Genomic DNA, 6,899 nt, shown 5'->3' with positions numbered 1-6,899 from the left:
AGCAGTAACTCTATGAAGGGGCCCCAGGACTGCAGGTGGCTTTCTCCCTATGGGGAGGAACTGGACTGGAGGTAGCAGTATCTCTATGGAGGGGCCCCTGCACTGAAGTTGGCAATCTCTCTATGGAGGAGCCCATGGACTACAGGTTGCAGTTAATTTTCATCAGTCATTTTAAAGGGGGGGGGGATTGCTGGGGAGGGTGTAGGGTGTTAGTTCACCTTTTAATTTTGTGTGAAAAGGTGAAGTTACACTTTAATATGGCAGCACAGCGGCTAGGTGGTTAGCACTTCTGCCTGGCAGTACTCAGGTCATTGGCTCTAATCCCAACCACGGCACCACCTGCCTGGAGTTTGCATGTTCTCCCTGTGCCTGCGTGGGTTTCCTCTAGGTACTCCGGTTTCCTCCCACACTCCAATGACATGCTGGGAGGTGAATTGGCTCCCGTCTAAATTGTCCCTCGTATGTGTATGTATGAATGTGAGTTAGGGACCTTAGATTGTACGCTCCTCGGGGGCGGGGCCTGATGTGAATGTACAATATATATGTAAAGTGTGGAGTACATTGACGGCGCTATATAAGTACCTGAAAAACATAAATGATAATAATTTTTGTAAGAAGTCATGTTGCACCCGTGTAGCGATCCGGTGCCCTGCGCTGCTCCCAGCCTTCTGGAGCTGCTCCTGGCAATGTATTGGTGGCTGTGCAGCAGAGCGCTCGCACCATGCGATTCTAGGCTCCGTTCTCACTGCTGTGCCGTGATTTTGACTCGATTTGCAGTACGATTATGTTGTGCGAATGTTTGCGTTTTGGATGCGGTTTTGCATATTCCATGGGGCCAAATTGCGCTGTAAATCGCAGCCAAGTAGTACAGGAACCTTTTCCAAAAATCATAGCGTGTGGAGTCGCATGGATGTGAACGAGCAATGCTGAAGATAACATGTTGTCATGCGATTCTATGGGACTCGTTTCATCTGAAATCGTATGACTGCGAAGCGGCCTCAGTCTGCAGAGCGGGTAGATCACAGATTCACTTGTCAGATGAAGTCCGTTAGATTGTAAGCTCCATGAACCAGACCCTCCTATACCTTCTGTATTGAACTGTATTGTCTCCCTGTAAATCGTAAAGTGCTGAGAAAACTGTCGGCGCCATAAATCCTGTATAATAAGAAGAAGACTTTCTATATATAGTGTCATCAATGTACACAGTGCTTCACATACACTATATTGCCCCAAGTATTGCCCCCCCCGTATATACACTATATTGCCCCAAGTATTGTCCCCGCCCCCCGTATATACACTATATTGCCCCAAGTATTGCCCCCCCTATATACACTATATTGCCCCAAGTATTGTCCCCGCCCCCCCGTATATACACTATATTGCCCCAAGTATTGTCCCCGCCCCCCGTATGTACACTATATTGCCCCAAGTATTGCCCCCCCCCTATATACACTATATTGCCCCAAGTATTGTCCCCGCCCCCCCGTATATACACTATATTGCCCCAAGTATTGTCCCCGCCCCCCGTATGTACACTATATTGCCCCAAGTTTTGCCCCCTCCCCCCTATATACACTATATTGCCCCATGTATTGCCCCCCCCTATATACACTATATTGCCCCAAGTATTGTCCCCTCCCCCCGTATATACACTATATTGCCCCAAGTATTGCCCCCCCTATATACACTATATTGCCCCAAGTATTGTCCCCGCCCCCGTATATACACTATATTGCCCCATGTATTGTCCCCCCCCTATATACACTATATTGCCCCAAGTATTGTCCCCGCCTCCCCATATATACACTATATTGCCCCATGTATTGTCCCCTCCCCCCGTATATACACTATATTGCCTCAAGTATTGTCCCCGCCCCCCGTATATACACTATATTGCCCCAAGTATTGGGCCGCCGGCCTTTCCACTCACATGACCTTTAATGGCCCCCCATTCTTAGTCCGTAGGGTTCAATATTGAGTTGGCTCCGCCCTTTGCCTCTTCTGGGAAGGCCGCCCACAAGGTTTAGGAGGGTGTCTATGGGAAGGTTGGACCCGCCCTGTCATGTGACGTGGCCTACCACTTGGTGGCTGAGTGGCTGTTGTTCCCAGTGGCTTCCACTTTGTTAAAATCCCACTAACAGTTGAGCGTGGAATATTTAGTAGCCAGGAAATGTCCCGGATGGACTTATTGCCCAGGTGGCCACCTATCACGGGACCACGCTTGGAGTCACTGAGCTCCTGAGAGCGACCCATTCTTTCACCAATGTTTGTAGAAGCCGTCTGCATGCCTAGGGGCTTAATTGTATACACCTGTGTCCATGGAGGGGATTGGAACACCTGAATCACATGATATGGAGGGGATTGGAACACCTGAATCACATGATATGGAGGGGATTGGAACACCTGAATCACATGATATGGAGGGGATTGGAACACCTGAATCACATGATTAGAGGGGATTGGAGCACTGGGATCACATGATATGGAAGGGATTGGAACACCGGAATCACATGATATGGAGGGGATTGGAACACCGGAATCACATGATATGGAGGGGATTGGAACACCTGAATCACATGATATGGAGGGGATTGGAACACCTGAATCACATGATATGGAGGGGATTGGAACACCTGGATCACATGATATGGAGGGGATTGGAACACCTGAATCACATGATTGGGAGGGCGGGGCCAATACTTTTGGCAATATAGTGTATATGTACACATGCCGCCCCCCCCCCCCCCCAATCTCCTCATTGGCTCACTGGCTGTGACTGACAATGACCAATGGCTTCCGCCGCTGTCTCAGCCAATGAGGGAGAGCCATGGATCGTGAAGGCCATGGGGGGGATTGGAACACCTGAATCACAGGATTTGGAGGGCTGGCCCAATACTTTGGGCAATATAGTGTATATATTGTACAATCCAGGGGTGGACTGACAACTCATGGGGCCCCCGGGCAATAGGGGATCATGGGGCCCCTGTGTCCTTGCCCAAACGTAAAAAAAGCCTATGAAAAAGGTACCAGGGGCATCTCATGGGGCCCCCTACTGACCCTGGGCTCTCGGGCAGTTCCCAAGTTTCCAAATGGTCAGTCCGCCCCTGGCACAATCACATCAGTCCCTGCACCCCAAGAAGCGTACAGTCTAAGGTCCCTAACTGCCATTCATAAACATACTAGGGTCAAGTTAGATAGGAACCAATTAACAGCATGCCTTTGAAGGGTTGGAGGAAACCAGAGTGCCCAGAGGAAACCCGCGCAGGCACAGGGAGAACATGCAAACTCCAGGCAGGTGGTGGCTGAGATTTGAACGGACGTCTCCAGTTGCTGTCAGGCGGAAGTTATCACCATTGTGATGCAAAATTGCATTTTTACCTTTTGCAAGACATGTTATTGATTCATATTTGTTTCCTGGATTTGTTTCCAGACTTATAAAATGAACTCGTTTTACAAAACGCAGAAATAAAATAGATTGTTAACAACAAACAAACATTACGGAACACGGAACTAATCTGGACCGCAAGGCTATGGATCGCTACGATAAAGGAGAAACCGCTTCCATCGCCTGTGATGTCACAACTTTTATTTTTTTTCATCCGTTTTCACCAGATCGTGGATTTACTTCCGCTGTTTACATTGCGATGTGCGTGATGATGAAACCGGATGTGACCCAATTCATCGGTCCTATTGTTTGTTCAACAGCCCCACCTGTCTTCAGTACAGAGAACTGCGTCCCTCACGCATCAACTTCCTGACCAGGCCATTTCTTGTGATACGGCGCTGTGCTACTTTAACTGACAATTGCGCGGTCATGCAACGTTGTACATAAATTACATTTATTTCTTTGTTTCCATGAATTGAGCTTTCTTTTGCTGGTTTTTGATCACCTCTGCGTTATTTATTTTTTGCGCTATAAACAAAAAAAGGCCGACAATTTTGAGAAATAAAAACAATATTTTTTTTCTGCTCCGTGTCTTTGCTAAAAAAAAATTCCAATCCGTGTAAATTAATTGGCTTACATGAAAGTTATAGCGTCTACAAATGGCGGGATAGATACGGGGATTTATTTTTTTTTTTAATACTAGTAATGGTGGCGATCAGCGACTTATAGCGGGACTGTGACAGGCATTCTGACACTGGGGGGGGGGGGGAACTGACTAACTGCCACTGACATCCTCAGTGACACCAATACAATGATCGGTGCTAATAAAGAGCCCTGACACTGTACTAATGGCACTGGGCAGGAAGGGGTTAACATGAGGGGCCATCGAAGGGTTAACTGTGCAGAGAGATACAAAGCAGCATGTCCTTGCTGACAGGAGTGAGACCCGTGTTGTTTACATACAAGTCTCTCTCCTGTCAGCTTTCCCTGACGATCGCCAAGTGCCAGATGGGAATAACCAGGGACCCGGTGATTGACATCTCTAGCCGCCAATAGCGCAGGTAGGACAGTGCGCACCCAGGGGCGGACTGACCATTTGGAAACTTGGGCACTGCCCGAGGGCCTGGGGTCAGTAGGGGGCCCCATGAGATGCCCCTGGTACCTTTTTCATAGGCTTTTTTGAGTTTGGGCAAGGACACAGGGACCCCATGATCCCCTATTGCCCGGGGGCCCCATGAGTTGTCAGTCCGCCCCTGTGCGCACCCACTACCCGGAAATGAAAATCATGTATACATACCTGCCCAGGACTTCTGGGGATAGCGAATATAGTGAATGCGGGGTCCGGGGAGAGCGGATATAGTGAATGCGGGGTCCGGGGAGAGCGGTTACAGTGAATGCGGGGTCCGGGGAGAGCGGATACCGTGAATGCGGGGTCCGGGGAGAGCGGATATAGTGAATGCGGGGTCCGGGGAGAGCGGATATAGTGAATGCGGGGTCCGGGGAGAGCGGATATAGTGAATGCGGGGTCCGGGGAGAGCGGATATAGTGAATGCCGGGTCCAGGGGAGAGCGGATATAGGAAATGCGGGGTCCAGGGGAGAGCGGATATACAGAATGCGGGGTCCGGGGAGAGCAGATATAGTGAATGCGGGGTCCGGGGAGAGCGGATATAGTGAATGCGGGGTCCGGGGAGAGCGGATATAGTGAATGCGGGGTCCGGGGAGAGCGGATATAGGAAATGCGGGGTCCGGGGAGAGCGGATATAGTGAATGCGGGGTCCGGGGAGAGCGGATATAGTGAATGCGGGGTCCAGGGGAGAGCGGATATAGTGAATGCGGGGTCCGGGGAGAGCGGATATAGGGAATGCGGGGTCTGGGGAGAGCGGATATAGGGAATCCGGGGTCCGGGGAGAGCGGAGATAGCGAATGCGGGGTCCGGGGAGAGCGGATATAGCGAATGCAGGGTCCGGCGAGAGGGGATATAGCAAATGCGGGGTCCGGAGAGAGCCGATATAGCGAATGCGGGGTCCGGGGAGAGCGGATATAGTGAATGCGGGGTCCGGGGAGAGCGGATATAGTGAATGCGGGGTCCGGGGACAGCGGATATAGGGAATGCGGGGTCCGGGGACAGCGGATATAGGGAATGCGGGGTCCGGGGAGAGCGGATATAGTGAATGCGGGGTCCGGGGAGAGCAGATATAGGGAATGCGGGGTCCGGGGAGAGCGGATATAGTGAATGCGGGGTCCGGGGAGAGCGGATATAGGGAATGCGGGGTCCGGGAAGAGCGGATATAGTGAATGCGGGGTCCGGGGAGAGCGGATACAGTGAATGCGGGGTCCGGGGAGAGCGGATATAGTGAATGCGGGGTCCGGGGAGAGCGGATATAGTGAATGCGGGGTCCGGGGAGAGCGGATACAGTGAATGCGGGGTCCGGGGAGAGCGGATATAGTGAATGCGGGGTCCGGGGAGAGCGGATATAGTGAATGCGGGGTCCGGGGAGAGCGGATATAGTGAATGCGGGGTCCGGGGAGAGCGGATACAGTGAATGCGGGGTCCGGGGAGAGCGGATATAGTGAATGCGGGGTCCGGGGAGAGCGGATACAGTGAATGCGGGGTCCGGGGAGAGCGGATATAGGGAATGCGGGGTCCGGGGTTTAGTAACACTTCAAATTATTAAGTGAAAAAAAAATCCCAAAAGGAAAGGCCTTCCCTGTGACGTCATCACGTAAGAGTTTACCAGAAGTACAGCTTTCCACACCGTACGCTATTTGGTGGCTATAATCAAACACCTATGTTTTTTCGACATCCTTGTAATTTTGTGCAATAAATGGTGGATTTAGCTTTCTATACTATGAGAGGCAAATTTTTTAATTCCTACAGTGCCTGAAAAAAGTCCCCCTCCCCCTGAAATGTCCCCCATGTTGTCATGTTACAATGTATTCCCCTCCCCCTGAAATGTCCCCCATGTTGTCATGTTACAATGTATCCCCCCCCCCCTGAAATGCCCCCCATGTTGTCATGTTACAAAGTATCCCCCCCCGAAATGTCCCCCCATGTTGTCATGTTACAATGTATTCCCCCCTGAAATGTCCCCCATGTTGTCATGTTACAATGTATTCCCCTCCCCCCTGAAATGTCCCCCATGTTGTCATGTTACAATGTATTCCCCTCCCCCCTGAAATGTCCCCCATGTTGTCATGTTACAATGTATTCCCCCCCCCCGAAATGTCCCCCATGTTGTCATGTTACAATGTATCCCCCCCATGTTGTCATGTTACAATGTATTTCCCCCCCCCCAAAATGTCCCCCATGTTGTCATGTTACAATGTATTCCCCCCTCCTGAAATATCCCCCATGTTGTCATGTTACAATGTATTCCCCTCCCCCCTGAAATGTCCCCCATGTTGTCATGTTACAATGTATTCCCCCCTCCTGAAATGTCCCCCATGTTGTCATGTTACAATGTATTCCCCTCCCCCCTGAAATGTCCCCCATGTTGTCATGTTACAATGTAT

This window comes from Staurois parvus, unplaced genomic scaffold (assembly GCF_062004578.1).
Source record: "Staurois parvus isolate SC_StPar_1 unplaced genomic scaffold, SC_StPar_1.0 ptg003666l, whole genome shotgun sequence".
Taxonomy (NCBI): Eukaryota; Metazoa; Chordata; class Amphibia; order Anura; family Ranidae; genus Staurois; species Staurois parvus.
Note: the sequence above shows the minus strand (reverse complement) of the source record.